Raw genomic sequence first — 22,716 nt, 5'->3', positions numbered from 1 at the left:
GGGGTCAAAATAAGGGAATTGCAATTGTATGGGGAATATAAAAATAAAATTTATTTAAAAAAAAAAAAGAAACACCATTTTACTACAAGCATTTCTTGGAAGAGTAAGCTTTTTAGTCAGGATGCAATGGGAAGCACCTGGAGAGTTTCAAGCCGAGAAATGACATCATCTTATTTACATTTTTAAACAATCGAGAAAACAAAATGGGGTGAGTTGGCGATCAACTTTCAGGGTGAAAGGACAGTTCTTTTTAAGAGAAAGGAAAGAAGGAAAGAAATACTTTTATAGACAAGCTTAAAGGTGAAAGTGAGAGTTCATACTTATTGTCTCTAAGAAAAGAAAGGTAGAGCCCCACTTGCAGTGATGAAGGGCGTGTGAGAGGGAGGTGGAAGGAGAGATAGGAATCAGAAACCACCCAAAAGGGGAGTAAGACAGGAAGACACCTAATAAAATAGGGTAGCACTGGGAGCCTCAGAAGATGCTGGAAGCCAGCTCTTTAGGTAAGCATCATTCCTAGTAAGGCTAAGTAAGCATCTCCTCTATGCAGAAGAGTGGGACTTGTTAGACCAATGAGGGATATGAACTGTAGAGCAAGGACAGGGACTTGCGTGTTCTCAGTAAGAAACCACCATAGAGACTGGCCACGGATATGGGGCTGTGTCAGAAAGCAAAGCCAAGAAAGCTGATTAGGTTAGGGCATTGAGATCCTGGAGCTCTAATGCAGCTGAAGAACAAATTTAGTGAGAAGGAGAGACAAGAGATTCAAGTATTTGAGCGATTTCCTAAAAGGAACAGTTTCAAGCACGGCAAGGTGTGAACTGTGATCCCTGGGGCAGCTTTGGCAGCATCCAGTTCACCCATTTTCCACTCAGGGAGCCTTGCAAATGCACAGCCTTATGTTTATGGACGTTCTTAGATTCTGAATTAAAAGTGCTCTACAACCGTGGAGCGTTAAGAATATTATTGTGAAGGGAAGCTGGGGAGATGGCTTTGGGTCATATGCTTGATGGTCTTCTGGCACCTTAAACCCTAAAGCACTTAACCCTGCACACAAACAACTACTGACCTATATTATCCCAGCAGGTAGGAAAGTTCTTTTTAAAGTACAGTTTCCACTATTATGTCATCAAGAAACTAAAAATGACTGTTTGACTTTTTCGATTCAAAATGGCACTGGTTGATGACACCCGTTCTAACAACCCCTGGTTACTTCTCAATCTCAGAAGAAATGCCTGTCAAGAGCTCAGTGGGCTATTGCAAGATGATTACTCAGGGTTGCTGCCTTTTTTGTTTGCTTTGTTTTCCAGTCAACTGGAGGTTTGACTGTGAGATTCAGCTGAAAACCCAAGACTGAATTGGAGATGGAAGGTGAGAAGCAGGAACAGCAACCCCTACCCCCTGCCCATGAAAAGTTATGACCAGTGGGCAGATCTGGATCAAACTCCATCTGTACACATGCCAGCTGCGTAGACAAATCCCACTCTGTGTTCTCTTCTCTATAGCGGGCTAGTAATAACTACTTTTGCCTGCTTTGTTACAAAAATTAAACAAGATCAAGTATATAAATACTAAGCACAGGTTTTGACACATATACAATATAGTTCATTAAACTGTAATTATTATTATAGTTAATTTCTCAAATTGTATGCTTAGGAAAATCAGCCACTTCCAAACCACTGCCTACCCTCTCTGGAAAGCTCTCCAAAAGAATACACAGTGGTATGCTAGTAAACCATTTAGGGAAAGTGTGTGAGGAAGAGACCTAATATGTAATAATTGCCAATTTCCATGATCGATTTCAAGTTACCAATATGATATCACTAAAAGCACATTTGACCCTAAGGAACCAATAAGAGGTGGCTCCTGTACACCCTGAATATTTACCTGAGACTTCCCCCAGTGGCCTGGAGATATAAGAGAGCAGAAACTAGGAAAAGGTGAGTATGACTAAGGACACAAGACTAACCCCAATCAGGCCACATGGGGCCCTGGGTTAGAGGAGCCAGCATAGGGTTTTCAACAGAGAAGATGGAGACTGTTGGACTTGCCATTTAGAAAGATTGTTCTGATGTAAAAGTTATGTAATTAAAAAAAATTATTGGGCCTCCCTGGTGGCGCAGCGGTTGAGTGCTGGGTTGCAAAGCTGCCCGCAGCCTCTGCAGCGCCGGTTCGATCCCCGGCTGCTCCCCGGCCACCGGAGGAGGGTCCCACATGGCGCGCAGACCTCTCCTGCTGCCCGCTGCTCCCCTCAGCAGTGTACTTTGGTCCTTCTGCCTGCTCTGCTCCCCGCTCTGGTGAATTCTCTCACCCTCCAGCGCTTCTGACTGTACCCAGTGCTTGTATAAATAAATAAAGATAAATCTTTATTTAAAAAAATTATTAACTGGAGAAAACAAAGTTCATCCTGGCTACAATTTGAACAAAGGAGTGGTGGGGAAGGAGGGAAAAGATCAGAAGCAAGGAACCCCACTTGGAGAGAGTTATATAATCTGGACAAGAGACGATGCAGCTTACCCCAGAGTCTCATCAGCATGGAGGAGAGGAGGCAGATCTGGAACACGGCCAGGAGACAGAGCTGCAGGACCTGGTAACTGATAGGAGTGAGGTGTGTATGGGAAAAGAGGGAGTAGAGAATGATTTTTTGGGAGTCTGACTCAGGTCACCAGGTGAACAGAGGTGCCATTCTCTGAAATACTGAAAGCCAAAGGAAGAAGGACAGCACCAGAGGAGGAAGAGTATGGAGTTCAGTATTAGAATATTGAGGTGGGGGTGCCTGAGGGAGTGAGATAATCCCCCTGAATTCAAGAGAGAAATCAGGGCTGGTAACAAGGGCTTCAGAGTATCCAGCACCAACTCCAGGAGTAGTTAATATCATCCACAGAGGTGTGTAGAATTAGAAGGGGCAGGGGCTTAGGGTAGGACTCTAGGAGTCATCAACACTATGCTGCAGAGGAGGCACCTGTAGAAGCCTGAAGAGGAGCAACAGAAGTCAAAAGAAAGTCAGGTAAATGAGGAATCCTGAAACTCAAGAGAAAGCTGTTCCAAGAAAGAGGAATCAGCCAGTTGTCCAATGCAGTTGAATGATCAAGACAGGCAGAACTGGGAAATCACTGGAGGTCCCTTGCTTTGTCGAAATTTATTTCAGATGTGTGGCAGGGATGGAGGCAAAGTGCAGGGACCAACAGAGGAAGGATGTGGAGGCAGATGGTGTCGGCAATCCTTCAAAAAGATTGCCAATCAACAAGAGATTGGACACCGGCTGGATAGGAATGTGGGGTTGATACAGGGTTGTTCTACTTTTAGTTTAGAGAGGTTTGCCCGCGTTTAATGCTGATAGGGAGGAGCCAGTAGAGGGTGGGAGACCAGGGAGCAGGAAAAATATGTAACATGAGCCAAACTGGGCCTGAAACGGACCCCACACATCCAGTCACTTCTTTGGAGTAGAAACTAAATCCTAAGGGTCTCAGAACATGAACCTGAGTTCATGTCTTAGGAGGAAAAGGGAGACTAGGGAGAGGCACTGAGGAATATGGGTAAGTTAGACACCTGTAACCATACCAGTTTATGAGTTACTGTACCAAACCCCAATTTTATTTTTTTAATAAATTAATTTTTAAAATATAGCACCTTTTTCTTTCTTAATTTTTGGACCATCTATGATTTTTCCCCCTGGGTGTGGTCACTGCAGTTCTCCCACCAGCAAAGTACCCATTGTCCACTCCCATAGTTTCCTGTGCTCTTCCCCTGCACCCCCGTCTTCTCTCCCCTTCCACCTCCCCTTCTGGATGCTCCAGATCTAGGGTCAGTTTTCAAGGTTTGTCTTTGTCTGACCCTTTGGTTTTTCTATATTCTACGTATAAATGAAACCATCTGATATTTATCTTTCTCCTTCTGACTTCTTTCACTGAGCATAATCCCTTCCAGCTCCATCCATGTTGCCACAAATGCCATGACTTTATCTTCTTTTGATCACTGAGTAGTATTCTTTCCATTGTGTATATACCACATCTTCCTGATCCATTCGTCTCTTTGGGGGCATTTATGTCATTTCCTTGTCTTGGATATTGTAAATAGTGCAGTAGTACACATAGGTGTGCAGGTTTCCTTTCAAATTGGTGTTTTATGTTCTTTGGGTAGACTCTAGGAATGGAATAGGAGGGTCATATGGGAGGTTCATTTTTAGTGTTTTAAGGATTCTCCACACAGCTTTCCATAGTGCAAACGCCACTTTTAGTCAAAGCACCACCACAGGAGAGAAATGTGATTAAAATGTATTTCTAAGGTTACTCCACAAAACAAAAGCTTTTTTACCCCAAAATAAATCTTTAGTTCCTTTGAATACTTAGAAAAAGGGGTCCAAACTAAAAACCTATAGGTCCAAGCCAGCTGGCAGGCAAATATTTTGCATAAGTAGTATCATAAAATCCTAGAAATTTCACATGAAAATCTAGAATTCTGAATTCTTTTGAAAGGTTGAAATCTGGAAACACTGGGGCTATGCAGTGCCCATCCATGGTTGCTGAGCGGTTACTGTCTCCTTGAAAAGGGGCACATGCTCCCCCACTTGTCCTAGCCTCACCCAGCTTCCTGCCTCTCTGGCCTGGCCCAGAGAGGGGGACTCTCCCATTCTGGCACCCAATTGGGTTAGATGGCACTGACGTCTGTTCCAGCCCTGCTTTTTTATTGGGCATCTTCTGTGTGCGAGGCAGAGCACTATGGCACCAGGGATACAACAGAGACAGCAACACTGCCTTGCTCACAGAGCTGGAAATCAAGAGAGGCTGGTGGAAACTTAATCTCAACAATACGGGGCTGCTGGCACCCTTTGACAGTACAGATTTAACTTTGCATTTAGAAAATATCCCAGCTGTCTGCACGTCCCACACACCCACTGATGAACAAAAGCACATTCAGAACGGATGCTCAACTAGCTATAGAAATCTTGACACAAATTTCCTGGAGTCTGACACTGTATTGTAGAGTGCTGCTTTAGAAGTCAGGCCAGACCACTGCCTAAAGAGGGCAGGGAGAGAAGAGTCTAGCACAATACAAGAGAATTTAAAAGCGCACTGGAAGATTTTGGGCAACAGCAGTATTGTTGCATTCCTTCCTTTTTCTCTACAAGCAGAAGTCATTTTCAATATTGTCTCAATAGCTCACCTTGTCTTTGCCAGACTAAACTGTAAAGAGATTAAAACAGTAGAACGGGTATGACCCGTAGGGCTCAGAAGATTTATTTGTTTTGTTAAACTCCAGCAGCTGATCATTTGGTCAATGTAAGCGCATCTGTCTGCCTGTGTCCCTGGAGGGTACTATTTTAAGGAGCAAGCGCTCTCATGAACAGAAGGGCTTTTTCACCATTGAACCTTTCTCTACTCCTGCAGCAGAGAGAAACTGGGGAAAATAAATTCAATACAGTTTTAATGGGGGCTAAAAAAGGCATTTCACATATTAGGAAGAATTTTATCTTTTGTAGTAGAGTTAATTTCCATTGAGTAAGAAACAAAAGCAAAGACAACCGAGGCCCCAAGGAATTTCATACAATGAGACTAAACTAGAAAATTCCTGTTTTGAGAACTCAGACTAATCAAAGACGCTAAAGGGATGTGAAATCAAGGTGGAAGAGAAAGAAATTATATGATTCAGGGAAAGAAATTATATGATTTTTAAAGGAGATGACAGCAGCTCTGTGGCCTTCCCTTCTCTTCTCCCTCCCTCCAAATCAAGACAGCAACATAAGCAACATGGATGGAGCTGGAAGGGATCATGCTCAGCAAAATAAGCCAGAAAGAAAAAGAAAAATACTGGATGGTCTCACTCATAGCAGGAACTTAGAAAACCTAAATAAGGGACCAGAAAAAAGACTAATTATAATAAAGTAAAAATCAAAATCAACAAGCAGGGCCTCCCTGGTGGCACAAGGGGTTAAGACGCAACCTATGAAGCTAACTGCAGCCACTGCAGCACAAGTTTGATCCCCGGCCAGGGAGCTACCACCATGGCGCAGCAGACCTCTCCTGATCATCCACTGCTCCCCTCAGCAGTGTATTTCAGTCAGTCTGACTGTGTTGTTCTCCACTCTGTCTCTGGTGAATCCTCTCACCACCATCCCCTACCCCGCTGCACCTCTGGCCTGTACCCCAGCTCTTGTGTGCATAAAGATAAAAAAATAAATCTTTTTAAAAATTTTTTAAAAATCAACAAGCAACTATAAACCAGAGACATACTATGGGGGGTAGAAGGGTAGGAGGGATTAGGGTCAAAATAAGGGGGGTGGGAATTGTATGGGGACTATAACCAAGATGAAAATGCATACATTGTACAAAAATAAAAAATGATGTAAAAATATATAAAATAAATAATAATAATAATAATAATAAGACAGCAGCATAGCTTAATGTGTTAGGGATCATGGACTATGTGTTTGCCTGAGACAGACTGGATTAGGACCCTAGCTCTGCTACTTATTAGAGAGGTAACCTTGTTACCTAGTGCCCCTAAATTCAGGGACACTCCTATATCAAACCAGACAATGAAAACACTTTTCAGAAGGTTGTGGTGAGGATGGGATGAGAAGTCTTTGCAAAGTAACTGGTCCCTAGCAAGCATTCACAGAACAGACTGACTTCTTCTGAGCATATGTTCAAATAACATTGGGAACCTTTTAATGGTATCAGTTATCAAAATCTGACATCTGAACTCTGGTATTCTTAGCCTAATTTTCAAACATAATTTTCAAGTGCCCATAATGTAAATCTAGAGAATCATTATACAAGGTAAATGAGGACTGCAAAGAGTGGGGGACAGAAGTGTTAAAAGACAGGTGTGGAAGGAGAATTACCTTTCACTGTCTATACACACTTGCGCACTTGGAAGTGTTTTTCAGGTTTTTCTTTTTTCAGTTTTATTGAGGTATAATTTACATACAACAAAACTGACCCATTTTTAAGTGAGTAATTGAATGAATTTGGATTCCACCCTAAAAATTCCTTGTGCTCACAGGCAAGCCTTTCCTCCACCCAGGCCCCAGGCAACCAATCAGTTATCTGCTGTCTGTCATGATTATTTTGTCTTTCTTGAACATTATGCAAATCAAATCATAGAGCATGCAGGATTTGACTTTATTATGGCATGTATTAATATTTTACTCCTTTTTATTGCTAAGTAATTATCCATAACATGGATATATCACAATCCATTGATCCACTCACCAATTGATGGTTGTTTCTAGTTGGGGCTACTATGAACAACACTGATGTTAACATTTACATAAGTCTCTACATTGTACCTTTAAAATTTTGTTCCAAAGGTATGTGTTCCCACTTTAATATTAGCCTGTGGAAAGAATCAGTCTCTGAATGACCAGAACCTTGAATAAATGAATATAATTACTGTTGGACTAACTAAGATTTATATAACTTGTGTCTACAAGCAATATTCCTTGTCTTTCTATCTACTAAGTATGGAAATACACAAGAACCATTTGGTTTCCTCTATTCAATAGCTGGTTGATTTCTCTGGAAGACAAATCAATCAGATCACTATGATGTAAAATGAATCCCTGTGGCCTTAAAAGCATTTGATTTTCTTCAAAAAAAAAAAATCTTTAAGAGCTACATGCAACAAGAAGTAGGAGATGAGGAAGCATACATAAATTCAAATATACAGACAAAACTAATCTATCGAGATAAAAGTCAGAGGACCGGTTAGTGCTGGCAGGTTCAGTGGTACTGACAGTTACAGGGAGGGAAGGAAGATGGGGAAGGAGTGGGATCAATTTTTAGGGTGCTGGAACTGTTCCCTATCTTCATCTGAGTACTAGTTTCATGAGTGTGTACATATAGAAAAATTCATCAAGCTGTGAAATTGATTAGTCACTTCACCACATATATACTTCACCTCAATAAAAAAGTAAAAAGCAAATAATAATAATTTTTAAATCTTGGGCTAAATTAAATCATATGTATTACTGCCTGGCATTACACCTGGCACCCAATAAATGGTGCTTAGTAAATGTTCATTATTTTTCTTTGTTTCCATCGCCAAGAAAAATGTTTGGCAAAGTGTTAAACATTACAAACATGGAGTTTAAATATTTGCATTGTTTTGTTTTGTTTTTGGCCTGGTCGATAGGATCCTATTGTCTCCCCTGGAAACTGATTCTTCGTGGGGAATAGAGAGCACAGAGTAGACTCTTCACGCATCCTAGCTTCATTATCTAAATGGATCCTAGCATAGATTTTCAGCTGGATGCTGGACTTGCATGGAATCTCAAAGGTCTTACACACAGCCACCAGGTCTAGGTCATGCCTGCTCCTTCCCTAGCATGGATTAGCCATTGGTCTTGAACACCCCAGTTACCAACACTATGTGTATAAACATATGAAACAATGGCACACTAAAGTAGATTGATGTTTTAAGGCTGCTGGCAGTGGCTTGCCACCCCAAAGTATTATATCTGGGTGCTCCTTGCAGCTCAGAAACACCTCATGGTAGAGGGTTCAGAAAATACTTCCAGGAATGTGTCTTTGAAAGCAAAAGTTACCAAACCAAGGTCACCAGACAAAAACTGATCCAATAATTCTGTTCCAGAATGTAAACATATTGCTTCTAGGCAGCTGTTAGTCAATGCTTCTTTTATTCAAGCATTGTTTCCTTTGTCTTCCTGAAATAACCTTGTCCTCTCATATTCAGCTTCAAGACAGTTTGGGGTAATCAGCCATGTTTGAGTCAGTTTCTTATATCTTCCTTTCATACCAAGAACTGGACTTGGCCAAAGCTACTGAAGGTCATAAGAAAAAATGAAATAAGATGTTGAAAGCTAGTTCTTTAACTTCCAGAAGACTACTAATGCAATGAGAGGAGTATTTATGGATAGCAGCCAACTAGATTAGAAGAGTCGGGGGCTTCCAAAGATACAGAAGATTCATAAAGATCAAATCTGGAGTTCCATATACCCAGCTATTTCCGGGCTCAAAGATAAATGACTTGTCCTTTAAAAAATTTACCTTCAGAATTATGCTCAAATAAGCCAGAAAGAAAAAGAAAAATATCGGATGGTTTCACTTATAGCAGAATTTTTAGGAGTCAAATAAGACATCAGTGTAAAAAAATAATAACAGTACAAAACACAACAAAGCAAAACAGACAATTATAATTCAGAGACATACTGCAAGGGAGGAGGTGGGAGAGGGATCAGAGTTCCAGAAGGAGGGAGAAGCAGAGGGGAATAAGGTGATGATGCATGGGTGCACTGGGGAAGGAAACTCCATGGGGACTATACCTGAGGAGGTGGGGGGGAGCAAACATTGTTTAAAAATGAACAATGATGTAAAAATAAATAAATAATAAAAAAATTAATTTAAAAAAAAGACCTTCAGAGAAATGTGACAAAAATCTCAGAAGCTTAGAACAGTAATAATCTTTAAGTAGTACCCCAGAGTAGGCTTTAGAAGTTCCTGTAAGAGATGGGCTGGAGAAATTGGAGGGGAAAAGGCTGACACAGCAGGGTGGGCAAGATCAGAACACAGTCAAATTGTAATGAGCACTGATACAATATAGCATGAGAACAGAGACATGTGGACACTGATGTTGACTGCGTCATTGCCCTGCTCAGCTGGAGAGAACCCAGTTTATTTGGGATTTTAATTGAAAGAGTAATGCTGAATGATGTTCTCAACCTTTTTTGACATTTTTTAAGTGGTTGGGGGCCTCCCTGGTGGCGCAAGGGGTTAAACACAGCACTATGAAGCTATCCGCAGCCTCTGCAGCACAAGTTCAATCCCTGGCCGGCCAGGGAGATACCCACATGGCACAGCAGACCTCTCCTGAATCACCCACTGCTTTAGTAAGTCTGCCTGTTCTGCTCCCTGCTCTGTCTCTGGTGATCCTCTCACCCCCCGCACTTATAGCCTGTAACCCAGTTTCTTGTATGCATAAATAAATAAATCTTGGAAAAAAAAAGTGGTTAGGGAGATACTCTCTGCACATCACACACACTTACTTCTGCCTGGATGCTGAAGGTACTGCTTCCAGACACCATCCCACAGCACACATGCACACACAATTGTCATGAGACGTGAGGTATGGCCTAAATTAAATATGCATCAAGGTCAGTCTGAGTGGAAGCAGTAAGTCAGACATTTTGGTTCTGGTGGGAGTAAAGGAGCTTGTTTGTCTAACCAGCAGCAACAAACACCCCACTGTCTACACTATAGGTAGTGATCCTGCCTAACTAAGAAATTAAACCTAACGCACTGCTACGTAGAGCATCAGTTATTTTTCAGAAGAGCTTTCTGGATGGGATCACTTCTACCCCTCAGGGGTCATAGAAACTATACCACAAAGTGACTACCAAACAAATCCAGCACCAAGGAAACACTTTTGGTCATTTTATTTTGTGGAAAACATTAATGTTCACCAACGTTAATCCACCACTTTTTTTTTTTTTCAGTTGCAAACATTCTCAAGTGAATTTGAACTTGATGGTCTTAGAGTATAATGACTCACTTAGGTAGCAATGCATCTAAATAAGAGCCCAAGTAATCAAAAAGAGTGAGATACAGCTAACAAAGGTGCCTAATTTATAATCAAATGGAAACTTAGTTCAGTTCATCTCAACAAAAATTGCTGAATGCCTCCGACATCAAGAAAATTGTCATTATTGATAAGCATATTCTGAACAACCACTTGGTGGTGAGCATTTTGGATAAAGGAAAGACCATACGAGGCAAATTCACAACTCGTCAGAAAAGTGTGTGATTAGGAAAGTCTGGGGAAACAAAGAGTCAAGGAGCAAGAGAAAATTCAGCTGAGCTTCAAAAAATAAAACATTTAAACATCCTGGAAGAAAAGGAGAAAATACAACACTAAAAGAAAGTACATGCAAGCAGGGCATTATTTGGGTGCTGCCTTGTTTGGCTGCTCATGTCCTATAGAAAGGCAATGGGTAATGTGCCTAGTGAAAAGTTAACCTCACCCAGAGAGGGGTCTGGGCTTTTGCTCCCGGCCACGGGGAGTTGATCTTTAGATTCTTGGAATGTTCTACCTGGCAGGAGGGTCTTTGTTGCTGGGAAGTTTTGGCCACTGACAGTCTTACAATGTGATTTATGTTGGGGGCCTTAGTACCATACAGTTAAAACCTCCAGGGGAACAGGTGACCAAAGGTATCAGCCTGACCTCTGGGGGTAGTTGAAAACTGAAGGACAGTCAAAGCAAGCAATATATAACCGAACCTCATTAAAAACTCATACCAAAAGTTGACTGAGTTTCCTTTTTTGGCAATAATTTGTGTGTCTTGTCACACATGGTGACCAGGAGATGATGCTGTTCCTGAATTCATGGGGAGAGAATGCCAGAGCTTGGTATTTAGACCTCCCCTGAACTCAGTTCTGTGTGTCTCTTCCCTTATTTTAATTTGTATCTTTTTTGCTGTAACAATTGTAATAAATAGAATACTCCTGAATTCTGTGAGTCATTCTAGAAAATTACCAAATCTGAGGGTGGTTACAGGGACCCCCAAATGAGTAGCCAGCTGGCCTTAAGGGGGGTGGTCCTGAGATGACAAACATATGATGGTGTTGGATGTGAAGACAGTCTAGTACAAACTGTTCCCTCAAACTGTACAGTTGGCAAAACTCAAGGCAAAGCCTGAAGAAATCAGTTAAGTGGGGCATTGCCTGCAAGCCTGATGAGTTTAGACCCGGTGCTCCAGGCAGTTGAGTTCTTGAACAAGAGAATAATACAACAAAATTTAGTTTCATCTCATAATATGCCAAAGACAGAAAGCAAGGAGACTAGTTAAGGGATTAATTTTTGTCCTGATGCAAGAACACGAAGGGCCTAGGGCTGAGGCTAGGAAAGGGAAAGATTGTGTGAATAATAATGTTTCTTGAGAGCATATGTTGTGCCAGGCATCATAATAAGCATTTGCTTTTTTTTTCTTTCTTTCTATTTTGTGCCTCTGTGTGTGTGTGTATTTTTTTCTTAATGTTCATGAATCCTGCTTTATGTTCATTCAGTTGTTAGTTTAAAACACTCACACACACTCACTAACTACCCAAACATCAGGAATTAGAAGGGTATAAAACAAGGGACCTGCAGACTGAAAGAACAACTTAGGCTTCAGAACAAAAAATACCAATCAACTATTGAAAAGTCCTTTCAGCAAAAATCAAATATGTTTTGTTTTTAATAAGATAGACTTAGCGACAAGAGCTAGATTTCTTGCACTGCCTGAGGAAGGGCATGATTTCTCTCCATAGATTATTAATCCTCAAAACATTCTTACAAGGTGGCAATATTATTATCCTAGTTTTACAGACCAAAAAAAACTGAAGCACAGAGAAACTAATTCATTTATCCAAAATCACCCAGCAGTCAAGTGGCAGAGCTGAGATTTGAGCCTACCTGGAATCTGACTACACAACCTGACTCATAACCCTTCTGTCACATGAGCCTTACCACATGTGAGACACAGTGGCAATAGGATCGACAGGATTAGCTGGCTAACCAGATGTAAGAGGAAAATGTCAGGAAGAATAAAGGACAACTGGAGAGCTTAACACATTGATAGAGGGGAGATGTTGATGCCTTGCAACCCGGTTCTTCCATTTCACCACGAGCAAAAGGGACATGAGACCAGATGTGGGTCACAGGCCCAGGTCTGCCACTACCAAGGACACCCTGGCTAAGTCACTTAATTTTCCTGAGCCTCAGGTTCTTAGTTGGAGTAAATCCCTAACTCTCCACTAGCTGTGAGCAGCTGCAGCATGAGCAGCCATCAGCATGAGCTCGTGAATCAGACAGGCTTGGGTGCTGGCTCAGCATTGACCAGCTACGGGACCTTGGGCAAGCAACTGAGCCTCGGCATTCTCATCTGGGAGATGGGGAGGGTGATGTGGATTACAGTATTGAGGTCATAGGTGCTGTGAGGCTATCTACAAGAGTGAAATAATCCTTGGGGAGTCCTGAGTGCAATGCTTGACATATGGCTAAGCATGCGAAACACGGTGGTTTATTGTTAGGACTTTACTCCTAACACACTATGAGATAACACAGACCTCAAACTGCCATTCCAAATAATCCCATCAGCCACAACTCAAAGATAATCAGTTTATCATGCTTATTAATAAAAGTACGACAGAAACTAACAATTTTAGTTACCCATATGCAGATGTACAGTCTGTATTCTACGGTGTGACGTTTGTTGTTGTCTGGTGTTGTGGTCACACGTACGACAAGCACACATGTTCACACTGACATGTAAACAAACTGTGCAACAACAATAAAATGGACACTATTACAGGATGAAGAATAAGCATCACATCAGACCTTGGCTAGAATGCAATGAATCAGCACTTCCCCAAAGCAGAACCTAGATACCTAAGCAGTTAATCCATTTTTATCAAGCCCAAGCAAAATTTACTTCAAACTGGGCCAAAAGATGATTTCAATTTTTATCTTCAATAGGGGCCATCAGAGATAGCATTATGACCTCAACCACATCTCTGTATAATGAGCTTACCTTGGTGAGGGGGAAATCCTTTAAATCTGGGGATTATAGAAAATCAGCAGCCCTGCATACATGACTTCGGCCTATACTTACCCCTAAATACAGTGCTCTATATTTAGCCATTAGCTGAGAGCTGTTAAACATCACCATCCTTTGCTGGGAGCTTGTCTGGGCCTAAACACCTGTTCACTGGTTTTGAAGCACAGGGAAGAAAAGCCCGACCAGAGATAGAAGTGCCAAGCGCATGTTGCACAATTACAGAATCATGTGTGACCGAAAGTTCAATTCCACAAGGTGGTGTTTTCCAGAAATGACAAGAAATGCAGGAAACTGTATGAGCACAATACTTTCATCAAAATTAACCTCAGAATGTCATATTTTTCAGTAAAAAATGGAAAATGAAGGAACAGTGTGACTTGCTACGAAGCATGCTGCATGAGCAGCAGGCCAAGTAGGGAAGGCAAAATGTTGTCCCCTCTTCAACCAGGTTACTTCTCTTGCTTCTTTTATTGATTTTTAGACTGCAAGTTCCCTGAGGGTAGAGGTCCTATCTGCCATAGTCAGCCGTGTAGCCCCCAGGCTCTAGTGCTAACACAGTGCTTGGCACATACTAGATTTTCCATAATTGTGTGTTGAATAGATGAATTATAAATATTTTCTAAATCTATTTTCAGTTTTCCTGATGGCTTATGAAGCATTTCATTATTCCCTTCTCAAATTATAACATTAAAGCTGAAATTAGAAATTGTAATGATTATTGCTATAATTTTATCTAATTATCGTTCCATGTTTCCTACTTCATATTTTAAATTCTCTTCCATCCCTTACTAGACTTGGAAAAAGGGAACACAGCAACGTGATTAAATGGAGGGTTAGAGGCCATTGGGTTAAGTGCCTGAGAGTCTAACCACAAGAATGAGTATAAAACCAGTCGGTTTCCCTCATTATTGAATAAAGATGAATCTCAAATCAAATCAATTGACATTTTCCAGGAGCCCATGATGAGAAAAGTTGCAGGAAAAATGGCAGCCACCAAGATTTGCTTCCTAGGAACTTAAGACTTAGAAAAGTTAGAATTTTTAAGTAATTAGCTACCATTAATTCCTACTTTTGTTTCCACAGCAACTGAACACTATTCCATGTCTAAAGGATCACCTATTCACTGATAATCAATTACTCACACTCTTCTTTGATGGTCTCCACTTTGCAGACAGCACAATGATCTAGGATTTTGTCAAAGACAGTGAACAGCCTATTCGGGAAGTCGCTACTGAGCACGGTGTACTGGCACTGGAAAACCAGTGATGTCATTGGAAAGGGGCAGTGAGGTAGAAAAAAGTTAAATCAGGCAAAATAATTAGCAAGTCCTGATTAAGCAATGGTACCTCCTTATTCAGCACAAATTTTTGAAGCTCTCAGAATTCTAAGCCAGGGAGACCAGAAAGTGACAGGTCAGTTAATTGCTTCATGAAATATTCTTAGTTGTTTGTGGTATGTTTGGTTGGTTTTGTTGTTTCGCTTGGGGGTGGTTTCTGTTTTGCTTAGCTTTGTTTTAGACTGCGTTGGTATATTCAAAGCTGGGCCAGTTTGTTTGATGAGAACTCCACCCTGTTTCTCCCTATTTCTGTCAATCAAGTGACTGGGTTTATATAACAAGAGATTTATAGAGATTGAGACAGCTGTGCAAAGCACATTTAGAGAAGCCCTAGGTCAAGGTTAATTTGTTTTCCTGTTATCCTGAATCCTACCCACATTCTAGATTTTTAATTTCTTGATTATCAGTGGGGCTTTCCTTTTTTCAAATTACTTTGAATTTATATTAGACTATTTGCTGGAGAGAGTCTCTGCCTTTCCCCCCACTCGAGGAGAGTGTCTCCTAGCTGTGACAAGTGTGAGCCAAACACTCTGTGCTCACTTTTGCCATCTGTAAAACAGGGGCAGGTCCCTTGACCCCCAGTTAGGGACTGACTGCTATAAATGCAAACTGCTCTTGTGCAAATTGTTTAGAATGTTTCAACCTCACACTTTACAACTTTGATTTATGGGGTTTTCTCTGAACTTTCAAATTTTGACCCCAGGCAAAAAAAAACCTCAGCTCAGCTTCATTGCTGATGTGACCACTGGATCCTCTGTTATGGAATGGGAAGAATTATTTGGCCTATTTACTGTACATTTTAAAGCACATTCGCTAACATGAAAAAGTATACCTTTCTGAAGCAATTTCCTGCTGTTTTTGCTAAACAGGGTGCCTTTCAACTCTTAGATATTGGTTTCAGCTTGAAAAAAACCTGATGGGGGTGGAGGGATTTAACTAAATCACACCAATGTATCTTATTAACGGCATGCCTAAGTGGTGAGCTCGCTGTCACTTCTCTCAAATGCCTGCATTTTCTTCTTTTGCAGATATTATTTACTCTTCATCTACTAGTAGTCACACACAAATTGTATAATCCTGCACACTGACCCATCTCTCTGACTTTGAGTTGAAATCCTCACTCTAAAACTTTAATTTACCCAAAAAGGTTGGACCCAGGTAGGTTACTCTAAGCTTGGCAAGATCAGCCTCATCTTAGGTCATCAAAAACTTGCGTTAGCAACACGATTGTTTTCAGGTATGAATTATAACAGTTATATCCTCAAGGAAAAGGACACACAGGGCCCAACCTTCATGGCTGTAGCATCCTTTGTCATTGCGAGTGTCATTGTCACTCTCAATTGTTCTGTCCTTCGTACACAGTATCAGGGTAGGGGGGTATTGTTTGCCTGTCTGCACTATGTACTAAGTCAAGCACACTCTGAAGCCCCAGAGCCCCTGGGACCAGTGTTGAGATGGGTGGGGTCAAGGGTGCTGTCAGAGGCAGAGAAACAGGGAGTTAATAGGAGGCATGGAAATCCTGTCTGTAATCTCATTTGAACTGGTTTTTACTGATCGTGCACTTTGGTCACTGAGATTGATGCCTCCCGAAAGTATTATGGGACACTATTATGGGAACCAGGATGCTCAGGGTGAGTTAAGCAGGCCAGGCTTCTACCTTGCAGGGATTTGCAATTAGTTGGTGTGAGCAGTGAGCATTATCAGTTCAGAGAGCTCTAGGGCTTTGGACTTTAGGGTTTCAACGGGAACTTTTGTTCCCAAAAGCAGGCCATTACCTTTTTCGCAGGGAGTTTTTTCCTTAATTTGAAGTGAGGATTAAAAATCTAGTATTATTTGAATCTTTCGGCTGTTGGAAGAAGCAAGCTACCTAAGATCTCCATTCTGGCTACAGGATAAAAACAATCAAGGTGATTTACTGGGCACATTTAGCGCTCATTTCACTTGCAGGAAGCTTAGGACCCCCCTGGAGGGATAAAGGATGAATATTTATTGGAGCCTAATAATAGTGGAGAAATCAAATTTTGTATTTTTTCAGGGAAAGAAATAGGGTGATATTTTTGTATTTCCCACAGGAATTTCTGTCTCAATAGGCCATTTTTATATACATATTCATAATCTACCCTGGTAATATGCTAAATACTTATAAAGGCAGCATGATCTGCCTACATTGCTATTTCTTGTATTCTAATTCCTCTAAGTGAATAATATAAAATGTAGTCTGGCTTTCAATTAGTATTACAGAACTTACCATGTCCCAGGCACTGGACTAGGCACTGGGAACACAAAGATGAACAAAAGGGGACGACTTCTGGTTGACTTGGTGGAGTCAATTCTTATAGAAAGAAGAGAGTGGAGGCATACTGCAGTGAGTTGAGGGAGAATAAGAGGAAAAGAGAAATCATTGAGTAGAAATACTTTTTCAAGTATGTAGCTAAGAGGGCAGAAACAAATTCACTTCAGGATAAGGAAGTTCAAAATAAACCCCCCTCCCAGCCCCTACCCTTACCCCAGTCCTACATTCCCAGGCCCCACCTTGCTCTTTCAAAGAACTAACATTTGTGATACACCTATTAAGAACCAATAGCTAAATGCCTTATATTCATTATCTCATTTCATTTTCACACTGGCCTTCTTAGAATCATTTCCCTACTTTTGCAGGTGAAAATACAGAGGCTCCAAGAGACCGAGTCACATAACCAAGAAAGGAGAAGTCATATCAGAACTCAGTATAGTCCAGTTCCAAAGCTCTTGAGATTTCACTTTTGTCAAGAACAGAAAGATTGCCTGTATTAGCAAACCAAGGTGAAAGAGATAAAGCTCAAGGGGAGATTAGAGGTACAAAGAATGGTGAGGAGAGGAAATAATTAATGGAGCAAGGTTCATCAATTTTTCCTTCTTCTGAATCTTTAACTATTACATTTCCAAATTTTAATAAAAAGACTACTGATTCTTCTAGTTACAGGCTTATTTCTCTATTCCCCTTCAGAGCAACACTTCTCAAAATAGTTGCCCTGTACTTATGTCCTCTACTTCCTCTTGTGGAGCAAGGTAATCCATGAAAGTGAGTACAGATGAGATTATGAAGAACTATCAGGAAGCAGTAAAAAAGGCAATTAATGTTAAATAAAAACATTGCCACGCAGCTATCTTCTCGGTGGCCCAGAATGTCCACTTCAATGGCTGAAACTTACCCAAGAGAATCTCAAGATAGAAAGAGAGTTAAAATTCTAAGTTTAGAAATCACTGGCATATAGGTGACAGTGAAAGCTTGGAGCAGACAATAATTAGAGAGGTTTCAGAACAAGCTAAGGACAGACTCCAGGAAACTATCAACATTCAAAGCATGCATGAAGGGATGCGAAGCCACTGTAAAGACTAAGGAAGTCTACTAGCAATAAGAGGTGAAGAAGAGAGGGGAAGCAGGGAAATCCAGGGAGAGAGATTCAAAAAGAAGGGAGGAGTCACCAGTGTTGAATACAGGAAAGAGGTCAAACAGAAGAAGAACCAATTATTTGAAGTGGTTATAAAAGAATTATGGGCTTCGTAATTATCTTGCTACTAGATGTTTACTGATTCTATTGCATTAAAACAATGCTTAGTTTACTTGTTAAACTGCTAGTCAGTAGTTTTCCAGGCAGGGCTGCACATTAGAATCCACCAGTGAGCTTTTAAAATACTGCCTGAATTTTTCCCCTGATTAATTACAGAAGAATGTCCAAGAGGTAGGCCCCTGGCATTAGTTTATTATGAAGACCCCAGGGAATTATGTGCAGTCAGGACATAAAAGTACTGTGCTAGGGGAAACTGGACTTTCTACAATAACCACATGGGGAGCCTCAACAGCTGCACATACTAGGCAACACTGGCCCACACAACAGGGCAGAGGATAGAAAACTTTGGTCCTTGAAATAAGTACAACAATCTATTGAGAGGCTGGTAGACTCTGCCTCGCAGCTAAACCTAGCGATAGGATGGTCACCTTCTCTGCCAGGTACCTGCTGCCTATTTGCTACCTTGGTTTGGCAGATCCTTCAAATAAATATCCTAGTTTTAATCTCATTACTGTCATCTCCATCACAGTAACATCTATTGAGCTTTTCACTCTACCGGGAACTTGCTGAGAACATTACATGCATTAACTCATTTAACATGACACTCAAACGAAAGTAGGTATAGTAGATACATATGACACTCATCCTTATTTCATGGGATAAAGAAACAGGCTTATAAAGTGAGCTAGAAACTAGTGGAGGAGCTAAGACTAAACCAGCTCTGGTTCACTCCAAAGCCCAAGTTCTAAACCATGTTTACATCACACAGCTCTACTCCATTGCTAGTACTGGAATCCTCTACCTGCCTGAGAATCTCCCCTCCCCCTTCTACACCTACCACACCTCAGTTCATGCACACACACATACACACGCGCACACACACACACGCACACCCTTATGCTGGGCACCCCTATACAAGACTCATGATGGATTGTCCAAAATCCAATGGTGTCATTAAATTTCTTCTTTGGCATTACAGGTAAAGATTTGTCTTCTACCTTTGACTTCTGATACACGCTGACTTCTGGTAAAGGGACTCAGAGTTCCCAAAATCTTGGTGCACATGAGAACTGACCCTTTAAAATCCATGTAAGCAGAACACCGAATTTTAAAACAAAGATGTCAAATTGTTTTTTCCATGGCTTCCATAATTAGCTCTCAGAAAAGAAAAGCCATTCCAGAGAACAAATTAAATAGAAATGCATGAATTAACAAAATCATTCTCTATTATTGACATTACATTTCAATAAGGCATCAGTTACTACAGAGCAGGCAATCGGCTACTCCTGCATGAGGCCTTGGGTCCTTTCTACCACAAGTGCTTCCAGGTGTTTGCTGTACTTCTGCATCTAAACACACATCACAAAGAGAAACTACTTCATGGGAACACTCTGCTCTCTGTGTATTAATCTCCGACTTTGAAAGCTTTGAATTTCCACAGGGGGCTGTTGGGCTTATAATTATCATCCCCTAGGGAACCAATAACCAAGCCAGCTATGGGGAGGTGCACCACAGAGTCCTGCCCTGAATGTTCTGGTAAATCTATGCCTGAATGGGTGCTGTTCGTGAGGACTGGGAAGTCACCCAAACTTACTAAAGATATCGTCACATCCACCAGACTAACTTTCTTGGGATTCATCTTATACAAAATCTTTACTTGTTCAAACATGGGGCTTTGAGGGCGTTGATTTTCCTGCATCTCCTAATGAGCCACAGTGATCCAAAGTAACCATGCACTGATTTACTGATACTCTGAACAGAATGCAGAACTGAATGATCTGGAATCATCTAATCCAGTTGTTCTTTTCTTTTAACTTTTACCCCACCAGCCAGGAAGATTTGATTGAGTTTTATTTTCAGTAGCTTGAACATCAGTGTGTGTGCAGGGTGAGGGAGCTCTTCACCCTCTTACCTCTACATTTTACAAATAGGAAATTTGATAAAATCCAATGTGTGTTTTTAGGTTACACATAATACATGTTCTTAGAAGGGACGATCTCCAGTTTTGACATGCAACCTGTGTCTTCCCCTTGGAGTCACTGATGTAGTATCCCTTTTTATTTTAAAGACAAGGAAACTACAGCCGAGAGAAGCTACAATTCCAGAGGCCTGGATATTTACACTCATGAGGACATTTAACGCCATGGCTGGGCTATATCAAAGGACTCTATAATCCACTAAAGCTGGTCCTTTGCACTCCACCACTTTCCCATGAATGGTACCTAACCCTCAAAGTCATAATTCTCATTTTGTGTTTTAGTAAATTGATTCCTATCAATCATACAAGTTATCATAAGCCCAAACGTGTCTAAATCCCAAAATGACAGGTATTATGGAATCAAAGCTGTATCTACAGTGGGGCAAGCTATATATAAACAGCTACTTTGTTTTCATCATCATATGAGTCATTTTATCATGATGTTTTCATGGCACCCAAGCTCTACAGGAATGCTGCAACCCATCTCAGGATTCTGCCATGGCCCTTCTCTATGCTCTTCTCTGTCTACATCTTCTCCCTTAGAGGTTTTACGTCCAACTATGGCTACATTACAGGTGTCTATGCCTATATAAACTATAGCTACATAGATAGTGTTGATCCCCAAATCTCTGTCTCCATCTGAGCCTTTGTTCCATATTCCTTACCCATGACTACTAGATCATCTCCACCTGGAGGTGGATTCAGAAAACCCAGAATGCCAAGAGGTTATTAGTTAAGGCAACAGGTGACTCTTGTTGACACATCTCTTTCCAAAACACAATACAAGCTCAAAGTCAGCCCTCATCAATTTCCTTTTGCCTCCTCACCCTCTTACCTCTGCATGTTCTGAGGGACAAGGATAGCAATGCTAAGACTTCCCCATAATCATTCCCTCAAGAGGGGGCATACCGAATGCTCCATAGAACATGGCTCTTCTTTGTCTGGGTGGGAAGAAAAGAAATGAAGAATAAAAAATAACTTAGAAATGATCAAACAGCAGCATATGTCAAACTTCTCTAAATAAAATTGACCCTTCTGAGAGTTACTCTCACTTTCACTGATTTAGTCATGCATTCATTCAATGGAAATTTACTGAGCACCTACTGTAGGCACTCATGATACAGCAGGGTGCAAAGCAGACAAAGGCCCTGCCTGGAGGAATTTGTAGTCCACAGAGTAGAGGAGCTGTGGTCTGCCAAATAGATATGATTTGTTAATTGGTATAAAACAACAGACGTGTTTAGAAAGAGTCTGTATCAATGATGAATGATGGAAACTAAGCCAAAAGAGGAGGAACAGGGTATATGGAAGGGAGTGAGGGGCAATCAATTGAATAAGGTCAGTGGATTGGACATGCCAACCTGATACATCAATGGAGTTGGGAAATTAAAGGGAATTTAGTAGTAAAATAGGAGGTGGGGCCAAAGAGTCAGATGTTGACCTGGAGTGTATAGAGATGATCCATTTATGGGTCAAGATGATATCTTAGGTGTGCTATAGAAATGGGGGTAGCTAAGGCAGATAAAGGACAAGATCATGGGAAAAGATGGAAGTCAAAGAACTAACAGCTCAGGTTTTGGACACATCATCCTCATAGATATTGAAATCATCCAAAATTATAACAGAAGTAGGGCTGGAAAGAGAGAAACAGGAAAATCAGGGCCTAATCTCTGTCCTTCCATCAGAGAACTAAATAAGAGTAAGGCAAGGAGCTGGAGTCTTAAACAAGTCTTAGTCTCTCTGGGCTTCATTTACATCATCTGAATATGAAATGGCACAAATAAATAATTTATAAGGTGACTTCCAGCTAATAGCTCTAGTTTTGAGTTACCCCAAAGGGACAAGATGGGTAGGCTGATTCAACCCTTTGGCCTACTTCTTACAGGTAAAAAAGGTCAAGTTAGCAAATGCATCAACTTATCTGCTAAACAGTATTTAGAATTACACTGTGAATTAGATCTCCCTTTATGAGAGCCACTCTGGAGCCCTTTTTAAGTACCTTAATAACCATGTTATTAAGAAATAAAATCAGTCCTGCCACCAATCTCTCTTCTTCCCACTATGTTATTCCCACCATTTAAGAGCTGACAGAGCTCCTTTCTGACCAAGTGTGACTTTCTCAACTTGGCATTTAAGAATCTTTAGTCATTTTCAATGCACACCAAAATAGACTGATTGATTCTAATGATGCTTTACTCCCCACTGCCTCCTACACCATACCTTCTCAAACACACATATGCTACTGACTCCCGTGGAGGACAGAGTGATAGCTGCCTAGTCCCTGCCCTTAACACAGTCC

This window comes from Talpa europaea, assembly GCF_964194135.1.
Source record: "Talpa europaea genome assembly, chromosome: 7".
In the NCBI taxonomy this organism is placed as follows: Eukaryota; Metazoa; Chordata; class Mammalia; order Eulipotyphla; family Talpidae; genus Talpa; species Talpa europaea.
Note: the sequence above shows the minus strand (reverse complement) of the source record.